The sequence below is a fragment of the Cajanus cajan genome, chromosome 6 (assembly GCF_000230855.2).
Source record: "Cajanus cajan strain Asha chromosome 6, NIPB_CcT2T_4, whole genome shotgun sequence".
NCBI lineage: Eukaryota > Viridiplantae > Streptophyta > Magnoliopsida > Fabales > Fabaceae > Cajanus > Cajanus cajan.
This window is the reverse complement of record NC_138522.1, coordinates 13,017,273-13,029,772: the sequence shown is the minus strand read 5'-3', so window position 1 is coordinate 13,029,772 and position 12,500 is coordinate 13,017,273. Positions and strand designations below refer to the sequence as shown.

At 36.4% G+C, this 12,500-nt stretch overlaps 1 long non-coding RNA gene across 1 annotated transcript; it reads right to left on the bottom strand.

Moving 5' to 3' along the window:
- Positions 1–8,791: 8,791 nt before the first annotated feature.
- Positions 8,792–12,234, bottom strand: LOC145958969 (uncharacterized). Its single transcript, XR_014434558.1, has 2 exons — positions 10,046–12,234; positions 8,792–9,065 (listed from the first exon to the last, which is right to left on the bottom strand). It is a non-coding gene; the product is annotated as an uncharacterized LOC145958969 (long non-coding RNA).
- Positions 12,235–12,500: the final 266 nt, after the last annotated feature.

Here is a 12,500-nt window from a genome sequence, read left to right as displayed (position 1 = left end):
TAGACCGGGTAAAAAAAATTAAAGTTTTATAGTAGGTGAGTATATCTCAACCTGACCCACTTTGACCCCGGCTCACCCGGGCTAAACTCATAGTGGGCCAGGTAGCTCACCAACCCACCATTTTTTTTTGCAATAAAAATTTAAGTATGATTTGTAGTTAATTTTGTATGATGGTGTTTACGGTGGATTTCGTTTTATGGATCCTTTTTATTCGAACTAGCACGATTTCGCGTTTCAATTTATGCGTGTTCGTGACATGACAGAATTGAAGACTTTCAGTGAAAAAATAAAATCGTACAAGTAAGAAATAGAGTTTTCATTAAACGGTAACAGAATTACAATTCGTAAGGGTAACGAAACGTGTTTAGAATGACTACACTACACTAGACTAGATTATGCTATGCTACGCTATGCTATGCTACTCCTAAAACGGAAAAAGAAAGGTGGTCGAGAAATCGTACCCAAAGCTGTCTCGTACGCACAGTATGCCTTATGCACAGGCTGCGGAGTGCATGTGAGGTATTGTGGGAATTAGATTTTCGACCTCTGTTACGAGCATGGCTCGTTTAATTTATAGACAAAAATCTGGGAAAGGTAACTGTTTCTGACGTGCCCCGGAAGCGCATAACCGTTATAAACTTCCACGTCGTGGCTTATTCCCGGGCACGTCTTTGGATAACTCTTGGAACTGCTTATTAACTTCCCCAAACCGTTTTGCAGCCTTTGACACTTATCCCATGATTTACTTTAACCGCTCTTAAATCGTGTCTCCTTTAAGCTCTTCATTCTGAGAGGTTGCGAAGCGTGTTCGTGTATGCCCGGATTCTTGGGATTTCGAGTAACCAACGAAAAATATACTCGAGTGTTTCCTGATTTTTCTTGTACTTTGAGAGGTTGCGAGGCTGTGAGCCTTTCTCTTGAGCAGCGTCCTTCCTAGTTCAATAATTTCGAGAGTTTCTCGAAAAGTGTCTTCGTGTCCTTCCTAGTACAATGATTTCGAGAGTTTCTCGAAAAGTGTCTTCGTGTCCTTCCTGGTACAATGATTTCGAGAGTTTCACGAAAAGTGTCTTCGTGTCCTTCCTCAGAAACTTCTTTGCCATTTTCCAATCACCTAGGATTTAAAACACCTCTGTATTTCGAGTGCCTCCGAATTCATTTTTCGGTACTAACAAATGCCCCCCTGGAAAACATTTGTTTCGAAGTAACTGAGAAAGAATGTTTTTCAACGCCTCTGATAAGACCCTAGAGCGTTGTACTCTTCGCGAGAATTAAATGCCCCTGACATCTTTTAATTCTGAATTTCTCCTTTTCGTACCTGCTGCTCCATTTTCTCGGGATGTTATCGAAATTCGTGAATCAACTTCTCCTGAACGTTCTGAGGTATGTTTTGTTGACTTTCGATTTTCCTCGAGCCTTCTCAGCTTTATAATTTTTCATAATTTCAGACTCCTCGAAAGCCTTAGCTGCTGATTTGTCAAACACAACACTACATCTCGGATAAAGCATAACTTCCCGATCATCATCTTTCTTCCTCGAAAGAAAATCGAGCAAACTGTCCCTTTCTTTCGGATACATAGGTTCCTGCTCTTTCGCGAAGTCATCTAAGATCTCTTCCAATTTTTCATCCGTAATAAGTTCGACAACTTCCTCTTCGTTCGCAACCAGGTCAACCATATCGATTTCACGCACATTACATTGATCCCCATAGGGAGAGGTTCCACATATCCTGCTTGTGCAACGAATGGATTAGTATCAATTTTCATTTTCTTCTCCTCGAAAGCCAAGCGACCATCAGGAATCGCTTTCTCGACCATGTCCCTTTCACTAAAATATCAAATATTCTATCGGCTTTCGTTATATCGAAACTATATTTTCTATTCGATCCGGCCTCTATTATTTTCCCCAGGTTTTAATAATTGGCATTGATAGGTTGGCCTAGGTTGCAATTCGGCTAAGTTCACTTCCATTTCTTCATTTAGAGATTCGAAATTATCATCGTTTGTGACACCCTCTACCCCAACATAATTACTTAATAAGCATTAACTATATTTAAAAAGTATATTAGAGTGATATAAAATAATAAATATCATAAGGTAGAAGATGCACATTCGTAATTAACATTTATACCAAACTCAAGAAGTCATAATAAAACAAAGATTATAAATTAATCCCAGTAAAGGTGGCAGTGCCTCCTAGTTAGGAATCAATTTATAATTTTTTTTATATCATACAAATATATTTAAATTTCAAAAGAAGGAAAATAAAACATTATTATCCCAGAAAGAAGCCTAGCTAAGCCCGATGTCACATCCTATCAGAGCATGCCCACTTAAGCCTCTAGACTTCATTACCAACATCCTCATGATTAAGATTACCTGCAACATAAATTTAAACATATACAAGAATAATAAGAGGAGTGAGAAACTTCTCACTTAGTTGCAGGTATAGAAATAAAAGTTAAATAGCACACACACATACAATATAATCAATATCATATATATATATATATGTACATTTATAAATCATGCAATGATTTTATTGACTCGACTCACAAAATGCATGCATGTGGCGCCATACGGAAGTTTCAGAATTTATCACTGGTGACCCAAAGGTACACCTATCACTGGTGTTCATACACCTCGTTAGCATGTTACATCACTGGTGTCCCGAAGGCACACCTATCACTGGTGTTCATACACCTTGTTAGCATCACTGGTATGCGGCCTTAGCGGCACACCTGGAATAATATATATGCATATGATGCATGTCATACATTCATAGACTCAACATTTAGCATATTACACATATAAGATTCATATTTCATAATTATGATTTATTTTATTAATCCAACTTTAATAGTCCAATAGTCCAACGGTCCAATGGTCCAATCAGTCCAATAGTCCAACGGTCCAATAGTTCAACAGTTCAATGGTCCATTCATGGATCATAGGTCACAAGTCATGAGTACATATTTCATACGGTCATATCCTCATAGGTCCGCACAGGTCTCATATATACTTCATATACTCAAGTCATAATAAGATCTTCATAAGTTCGTATAGGTATTTTTTATTTTAAAACTTATTCATTTTTAACATCAATTACATATTTATTAATTAATAGGAGGCTTAGCCTTCCATATCTTTATTAATAAACAATTTATTTATTTTTCTTTTATAAAAATAGTATAGTTATTATTTACTACAGACAAGAAATCAAGTAATATAAAAAGCAAAGCACATTAATAACAATATTTCATACAAACAACAGACATAAGATCGGGAGCCAATCTACAAACAACTATTTAACGATTACTCCCACACCCCCAAGCGAGGTTTCCCACTCCCCCCCTTACCTGGATATACAGAAATTTGGGCAGAATCTCGCTAAAACTTAGAGCAGAACTTCTTCCCCTAGGCTCCTTCAGTCTAAGCAGAACGTAGAGAGAAAAATTACAAGAGAAGAGAAATGAGAAGTGTTTTAGGGAGGTTCTGAAATGAAGAATTGAGGGGCTATTTATAGCCCTCAAAAGACATTAAAATATAAGGAAATTAGGTTTAGTGGATGAGTTAGTGGTGGTAGTGGAGGAGTTAGTGGTGATGGTGGATGGTTAGTGGAGTTTAGTGGACACGTCCTTTGGCACTCCCATTTTGACCTTCTAGACGACTGAATTTGGTCACGAGGTCTTCATGAAAGTTGTAGCTTAGGATGTTATCTTTTCAATCGTTTTGGAATCACCGAAAAAGGAGATCTATAACTCCAGATATGACTGTTTTAGTGAACAGGGGTCAGGCTGCCAGCGTGAGTTAAATATGTTGCGGTTTTTAGAATATTCAACATGGTAGATGAAGGAATTTGAAAATGGTTTCTTCATAAAAGTTATATTATTTTATCTTAGCTTTCCATTGATATAAAGTTTGTATCATTTGGACAACCACAGACCGAGTTATGCCCCAAAAACCGAGGCTTGCCAGTCAGCCCAGCGAAAACGATTTTAAAAAAAAAGAAAGTTTACAACTATCTAATTAAGCCCAACAATATACATATGTTTCTAAAGCCTATAATTAAGCATAAATGGAGTGTGAATTAGCTACATTTGGAATAAAAGATAACTATCAAATATAATAATAATAACCATTTTGGAAAACTGGGGTGTTACAATTCTCCCCTCCTTTTAAGAAATTTCGTCCTCGAAATTTACCTGAAAATAGGAATGGATAAACTTCACGCATCTTGCTTTCTAATTCCCAGGTTGCGTTTTCTTCAAAATTTCCTCCCCAAACGACCTTAACCAAAGGAATTTCCTTTCCTCTTAGTTGTTTCACCCTCGTATCATCAATTCTTAAAGGAACTGTTTCATAGGTAAGATTATCTTTCAACTGAATGTTGTCAGACTCAATGATATGGGAAGGATCATGGACATACTTTCTGAGTTGAGAGACATGAAAGACATTATGAAGATTTGAAAGAGATGGGGGTAAGGCAATTTGATAGGCTACTTCACCAATTCTTTTAAGGATTTGATAAGGACCAATGAAACGTGGAGTAAGCTTACGAGATTTTAGTGCTCTGCCTACTCCTGTCCAAGGAGTAACTTTAAGGAATACATGATCACCTTCATTAAACTCAAGGTCCTTTCTCCTCTTATCACTGTAACTCTTCTGCCTACTCTGAGCTGCTCTCATTCTCTCCTGGATCATCTTAACTTGTTCAGTAGTTTGTTGAACTATCTCAGGTCCTAAGATAGCATTCTCTCCAGGTTCTACCCAACACAAAGGTGTTCTACATCTCCTACCATATAGAGCTTCATAAGGTGCCATCCCAATACTGGAATGGTAGCTATTGTTGTAGGTAAACTCTATCAAAGGTAGGAAACTATCCCAACTACCCCCATGTTCTAAGATGCAAGCTCTCAACAAGTCTTCCAAAGATTGAATAGTTCTTTCGGTTTGGTCATCTGTTTGGGGATGGTAGGCTGAACTCAATCTAAGCTTAGTGCCTAGAGCCTCATGTAAACTGTCCCAAAATCTAGAAGTAAACCTAGGATCTCTGTCAGAAACTATACTAGTAGGAACCCCATGTAATCTCACAATTTCACTTATGTACAACTTGGTTAGTCTCTCCAAAGAGTATCTAATGTTAATGGGAATAAAATGGGCAGACTTAGTCAATCTATCTACAATGACCCATATAGCATCTAAGTTTTTCGCAGCTTTAGGTAACCCCACTACGAAATCCATAGAGATACTATCCCATTTCCACACAGGCACATCCAAAGGTTGCAGGAAACCTGAAGGTTTTTGGTGTTCTACCTTAGCTTTCTGACATACCAGGCAGGCATACACAAATTCCTCCACTTCCTTTTTCATCTTAGGCCACCAGAACATCTTCTTAAGGTCTTGGTACATCTTAGTGGCTCCTGGATGAATACTAAGGCTACTCCTATGTCCTTCTTCAAGTATTGCTTTCTTAAGTTCAGGCACACTAGGAATACACAACCTATCTCTAAACCTCAATACTCCATCTATTCCAATTTTAAATTCACTTTCCACACCTTGATTTAACTTCTCAACTTGACTCAATAAGAAAGGATCTACCTTCTGACCTTTTCTAATTTCATCTATCAAGTTATTAGTCACCTTCAAGGTTCCCAACCTAATACTCTTAGAGGTTAGTTCACACCCTAAACTCATATCCCTAAATTCCTCAATCATGTGCAATTCCCTCATCATTAAAGAAGAAATTCTCAAGGATTTCCTACTCAAAGCGTCAGCTACCACATTAGCTTTGCCTGGGTGATAGTTCAACTGAAAGTCATAATCCTTAAGAAACTCTAACCATCTTCTCTGTCTCATATTTAATTCTTTTTGGTCAAACAAGTACTTAAGGCTTTTGTGATCACTAAACACCTCAAATCTAGATCCAAACAAGTAGTGCCTCCACAACTTAAGCACGAATACTATTGCAGCTAACTCAAGATCATGGGTAGGATAGTTTTGCTCATGGGTTTTAAGTTGTCTAGACGCATAGGCTACTACCCTTCTCTCCTGCATAAGTACTCCACCTAAACCTGATTTGGAAGCATCACAAAATACCTCAAAAGTCTTGCTAGGGTCAGGTAATACTAACACAGGGGCACTAGTTAGTCTTCTCTTAAGTTCTTGAAAACTCTCTTCACACTTAGAGTCCCACACAAAAGGTTGGTTTTTCCTAGTCAATTTGGTCAAAGGTAAAGCTAATTTAGAAAAACCCTCTATAAATCTCCTATAATACCCAGCTAGTCCTAGAAAACTCCTAATCTCAAAAACTGACTTAGGTGTTTTCCATTCAAGAACCGCCTCTACCTTAGAAGGATCTACAGCTATCCCATCCTTGGATATCACATGCCCTAGAAAATTTACACTCTCCAACCAAAATTCACATTTTGCCAATTTAGCATACAACTGTTTCTCCTTAAGGGTTTGAAGAACGATCCTAAGGTGCTCAGCATGCTCCTCCCTATTCTTAGAATACACTAGGATATCATCTATGAAGACCACTACAAATCTATCCAAGTAAGGGTGAAAGATCCTATTCATGTAGTCCATGAAAACACTAGGTGCATTAGTCACACCAAAAGGCATCACTAAATACTCATAGTGCCCATAGCGGGTCCTAAAAGCAGTCTTTGGGGTATCCTCGGATTTCACTCGGATTTGGTGATAACCTGATCTCAAATCTATCTTACTAAACACACAAGCCCCAACTAGCTGGTCCATAAGGTCATCTATTCTAGGCAATGGATACTTATTCTTAATGGTTACCTTATTCAATTGTCTATAATCTATGCACAATCTCATGCTCCCATCTTTCTTCTTGACCAATAGAACAGGCGCTCCCCAAGGTGAAACACTAGGCCTAATGAATTGTTTCTCTTGTAGTTCCTCTATCTGTTTCTTAAGCTCAACTAACTCTTTAGGAGACATCCTATATGGTGCTATAGATATGGGTGCGGTACCTGGCACTAAGTCTATACTGAACTCAATCTCTCTCTCGGGTGGTAAACTAGACACATCCTTAGGAAATACTTCTGGAAATTCTCTCACTAAGGGAATCTCATCTAGCTTATTCTCAGTCTCAACTGTTAATGAAGATAAGATCATGTATACCCTTTCATTTTCCTTTAAACAAGTTTTAATGTTAGAAGCACTAAGAAATTCCGTACTCTTACATTCACCAAATGAAATGGATTTATCAAAGCAATTTAAAAGAACATGGTGAGAAGATAGCCAATCCATACCAAGGATTACATCTAATTGACTAAGAGGCAGACAGATTAAGTCAACTAGAAACTGTTTTTCAGAAATTGTCAAAGGGCATTTTAAACACACTAGGGATGTAGTTACAGGACCATTAGTAGGGGTTTCAACAACTAAATCAAAATTTAACAAAGACACAGGCAATTTCAGTTTTTGGACACAAGAGATGGAAATAAAGGAATGAGTTGCACCAGAATCAAAAAGTACAACAAAAGGAGTCTCAGCTATGAAACAAGTACCTTGTATCAAATTTTCTGACTGAGCAGCTTCAACACCACTAAGAGCAAATACTCTTCCTACAGTCTTTGGTCGTTCGGTTTGCGATCCTGATCCAACGACACGTGTTCTTGGTGGTTCAGGACATTGAGTACTGATGTGTCCTTTACCATTGCAGTTGAAGCAAGTAACCTCCTTGTCACGACACTCTGATTTAATATGACCGATCCGTCCACACTTTCCACATCTTCCTGAAGAAATAGACACAGACCCTCCAACACTACCAGTAGTGTTCACAGTGGACGATTTAGTTCTATTGGCAGCAGCCATATTTCCCTGAGATCTGGTAGAAGCAGAATAAGGCTTACTCTTACCAGAAGTATTTGAATTCACTGCACGAATAGGACCTCCAACTCCCTTGTAAAAGACAGAACGTGCACGATTATCACGGTCATAGATTCTACTCTTGTTGACAAGCGTTGGGTAGTGATAAATCTCTTGATAATTAATTGCGGTTTTTATCTCAGGACGAAGGCCATTCACAAACTTAATACATTTAGCCCGTTCGCCACCCTCACCATGATAATGGGTACAATAACGGACCAAGGCATCAAATTTTTCAGCATAGTGTGCCACCGTATCATTTCCTTGCTTTAACTCAAGAAATTCAGCTTCCTTCTGGCTTCTCACATCATCCGGGAAATACTTCTCAAGAAAAACTCTTTTGAAGTTTTCCCAATTTAATTGCATTCCTCCATCTATTATCCTTTGAAGTGCTCCTTCCCACCAAAAATGGGCATCAGCAGTAAACATAAAGGTAGCCAACCTCACTTTCTGAGGAAAAGGACATTCCATAGCATTGAAGATCTTTTCGATCTCCATTAGCCAATTTATTGCAACATCTGGGTCATATCCTCCTTTAAAGGTCGGCGGGTTATTCTTCTGAAATTGCTCCAACCAGTTAGGAACAACTCCAGCCATATTGTTGTTGTTCATTGCTTGGGCTAATGCTTGGAGAGCATCAGCAATCGCACGATCATTTCTACCAGCCATAATCTGGATATACAGAACTTTTAATAAACACAGACAACTATAACATAATATATTTACAATCAATAAACATAGTAGACACATAACTCACGGCCGATAGAATCGACCTGCTCTGATACCACTAAATGTGACACCCTCTACCCCAACATAATTACTTAATAAGCATTAACTATATTTAAAAAGTATATTAGAGTGATATAAAATAATAAATATCATAAGGTAGAAGATGCACATTCGTAATTAACATTTATACCAAACTCAAGAAGTCATAATAAAACAAAGATTATAAATTAATCCCAGTAAAGGTGGCAGTGCCTCCTAGTTAGGAATCAATTTATAATTTTTTTTATATCATACAAATATATTTAAATTTCAAAAGAAGGAAAATAAAACATTATTATCCCAGAAAGAAGCCTAGCTAAGCCCGATGTCACATCCTATCAGAGCATGCCCACTTAAGCCTCTAGACTTCATTACCAACATCCTCATGATTAAGATTACCTGCAACATAAATTTAAACATATACAAGAATAATAAGAGGAGTGAGAAACTTCTCACTTAGTTGCAGGTATAGAAATAAAAGTTAAATAGCACACACACATACAATATAATCAATATCATATATATATATATATGTACATTTATAAATCATGCAATGATTTTATTGACTCGACTCACAAAATGCATGCATGTGGCGCCATACGGAAGTTTCAGAATTTATCACTGGTGACCCAAAGGTACACCTATCACTGGTGTTCATACACCTCGTTAGCATGTTACATCACTGGTGTCCCGAAGGCACACCTATCACTGGTGTTCATACACCTTGTTAGCATCACTGGTATGCGGCCTTAGCGGCACACCTGGAATAATATATATGCATATGATGCATGTCATACATTCATAGACTCAACATTTAGCATATTACACATATAAGATTCATATTTCATAATTATGATTTATTTTATTAATCCAACTTTAATAGTCCAATAGTCCAACGGTCCAATGGTCCAATCAGTCCAATAGTCCAACGGTCCAATAGTTCAACAGTTCAATGGTCCATTCATGGATCATAGGTCACAAGTCATGAGTACATATTTCATACGGTCATATCCTCATAGGTCCGCACAGGTCTCATATATACTTCATATACTCAAGTCATAATAAGATCTTCATAAGTTCGTATAGGTATTTTTTATTTTAAAACTTATTCATTTTTAACATCAATTACATATTTATTAATTAATAGGAGGCTTAGCCTTCCATATCTTTATTAATAAACAATTTATTTATTTTTCTTTTATAAAAATAGTATAGTTATTATTTACTACAGACAAGAAATCAAGTAATATAAAAAGCAAAGCACATTAATAACAATATTTCATACAAACAACAGACATAAGATCGGGAGCCAATCTACAAACAACTATTTAACGATTACTCCCACACCCCCAAGCGAGGTTTCCCACTCCCCCCCTTACCTGGATATACAGAAATTTGGGCAGAATCTCGCTAAAACTTAGAGCAGAACTTCTTCCCCTAGGCTCCTTCAGTCTAAGCAGAACGTAGAGAGAAAAATTACAAGAGAAGAGAAATGAGAAGTGTTTTAGGGAGGTTCTGAAATGAAGAATTGAGGGGCTATTTATAGCCCTCAAAAGACATTAAAATATAAGGAAATTAGGTTTAGTGGATGAGTTAGTGGTGGTAGTGGAGGAGTTAGTGGTGATGGTGGATGGTTAGTGGAGTTTAGTGGACACGTCCTTTGGCACTCCCATTTTGACCTTCTAGACGACTGAATTTGGTCACGAGGTCTTCATGAAAGTTGTAGCTTAGGATGTTATCTTTTCAATCGTTTTGGAATCACCGAAAAAGGAGATCTATAACTCCAGATATGACTGTTTTAGTGAACAGGGGTCAGGCTGCCAGCGTGAGTTAAATATGTTGCGGTTTTTAGAATATTCAACATGGTAGATGAAGGAATTTGAAAATGGTTTCTTCATAAAAGTTATATTATTTTATCTTAGCTTTCCATTGATATAAAGTTTGTATCATTTGGACAACCACAGACCGAGTTATGCCCCAAAAACCGAGGCTTGCCAGTCAGCCCAGCGAAAACGATTTTAAAAAAAAAGAAAGTTTACAACTATCTAATTAAGCCCAACAATATACATATGTTTCTAAAGCCTATAATTAAGCATAAATGGAGTGTGAATTAGCTACATTTGGAATAAAAGATAACTATCAAATATAATAATAATAACCATTTTGGAAAACTGGGGTGTTACATCGTTAACGTCCATATTGTCTAAATATGCTACTTTTTCTCTTCGAACAAACTTGTCAATTTTCTCAACCTTTCTTTCTCTGCTCGAATTTGTTCAATTCGTCTCACTTTCTCTGCTAGTTGAGCCATATCTCTCAATAGTTCATTTATAAGTTTCTTTCGAATCGAAAAATCTAACCCAGTGGCGGCAATTTTTACCAACTCATGCTCAGGAATATTCGTGTAACATCGAGACTTTAGTTTCCTAAATCTATTCAAATATTCGTCCAATGTCTCATGATGTTGCCTCTTCATGTTCATCAAATCAACTATGCTCACCTTGATTTCCTCTCGAAAAAAGTTTTCGTGGAAACTCCTTTCCAATTGTGCCCAAGTAATAATCGAATTAGATGGCAAAGTCGTAAACCACGTAAAAGCATGTTTGGTTAGTGAACTTGGAAAATATTTCATTTTCAAATATTCATTACCCACTAGGTCTCCACACTCGACTAGATATCTGGCTATGTGTTCTACGGTGGATTCACCTAACTCTCCTGCGAATTTTGAGAATTTCGGGACTTTCATCCCCCTGGGTAGCTCAGATTGGGTAATATAGTCAGGAAAGGCAGATACAAAGTAAGGGTGCTCATTTTGCCCCGTTTCAAATCCGTGCCTATTCAGTACCTTCTCGACTATATGATCCAAATTTTCCTCGACATTTCTCAAAGGTCCCCCTTGATCACTACAAGAAAATTCAGTATTTCAGACGGCAAAAATCCGTGGGAAATGCCCAAAATCCGTGGGTAATGAGGCATTTCCGACGGATTACCGACGGACACTAATTCGTCGGTAAATTGGTCGTCTGAAATTTACCCACGGATTTTTATCCGTGGGTAACTTTCCCACGGATTTATCCGTGGGTAACTTTCCCACGAATTTTCCCACAGATTTATCCATGGGAAATTACTCGAAAATTATAATTTTTTTTTTAATTTTAATAAATTTATTAATGTAACAACCCTCATATTTGGCCTCTCAAGGGTTCTATTTCATGATATTTCATTATTTAGTGTGTTTTAACCTTACTTGTGCAATTTCTGGGAAACTTCCCAGAAGGTCACCCATCCCTGTACTACTCCAGGTCAAGCACGCTTAATTGTGAAGTTCTTATGAGTAAGCTACCGAAATGTATATGTATGTTGTCAGTATATCTTGTACAAATTAATTCATTTAAGTCATCCTCAAATATACAATCTCATATTTATACTATAATAATAATATATAATAATTTTATATTACAAATAATAATAATTAATAATAATAATAATATATTTAATTATTATTTATTTATATGTACTTACTTTTATAATTAACGTCTACTTATTTTTATTTAAAATTATAATTTAAATTATTTAATTTTATAATTTATAATGCTAATATAATTTAAAAAATTATAAATATTTATTTAATACATACTTATAAATTAAATTTTAATACTTTAAATAAATTATTAATTAATTTAATATATTTATTTACCTTAAATCAAACATATAAAATTTAAAAAATGTATTTATCCTTGTTGTTTTTTTTTTCTAATTATCAACTATTAATAAAATACTAACTTAAAATCTTATCTAATTATATATAATATTCTCATATCAAATTTAAAATCA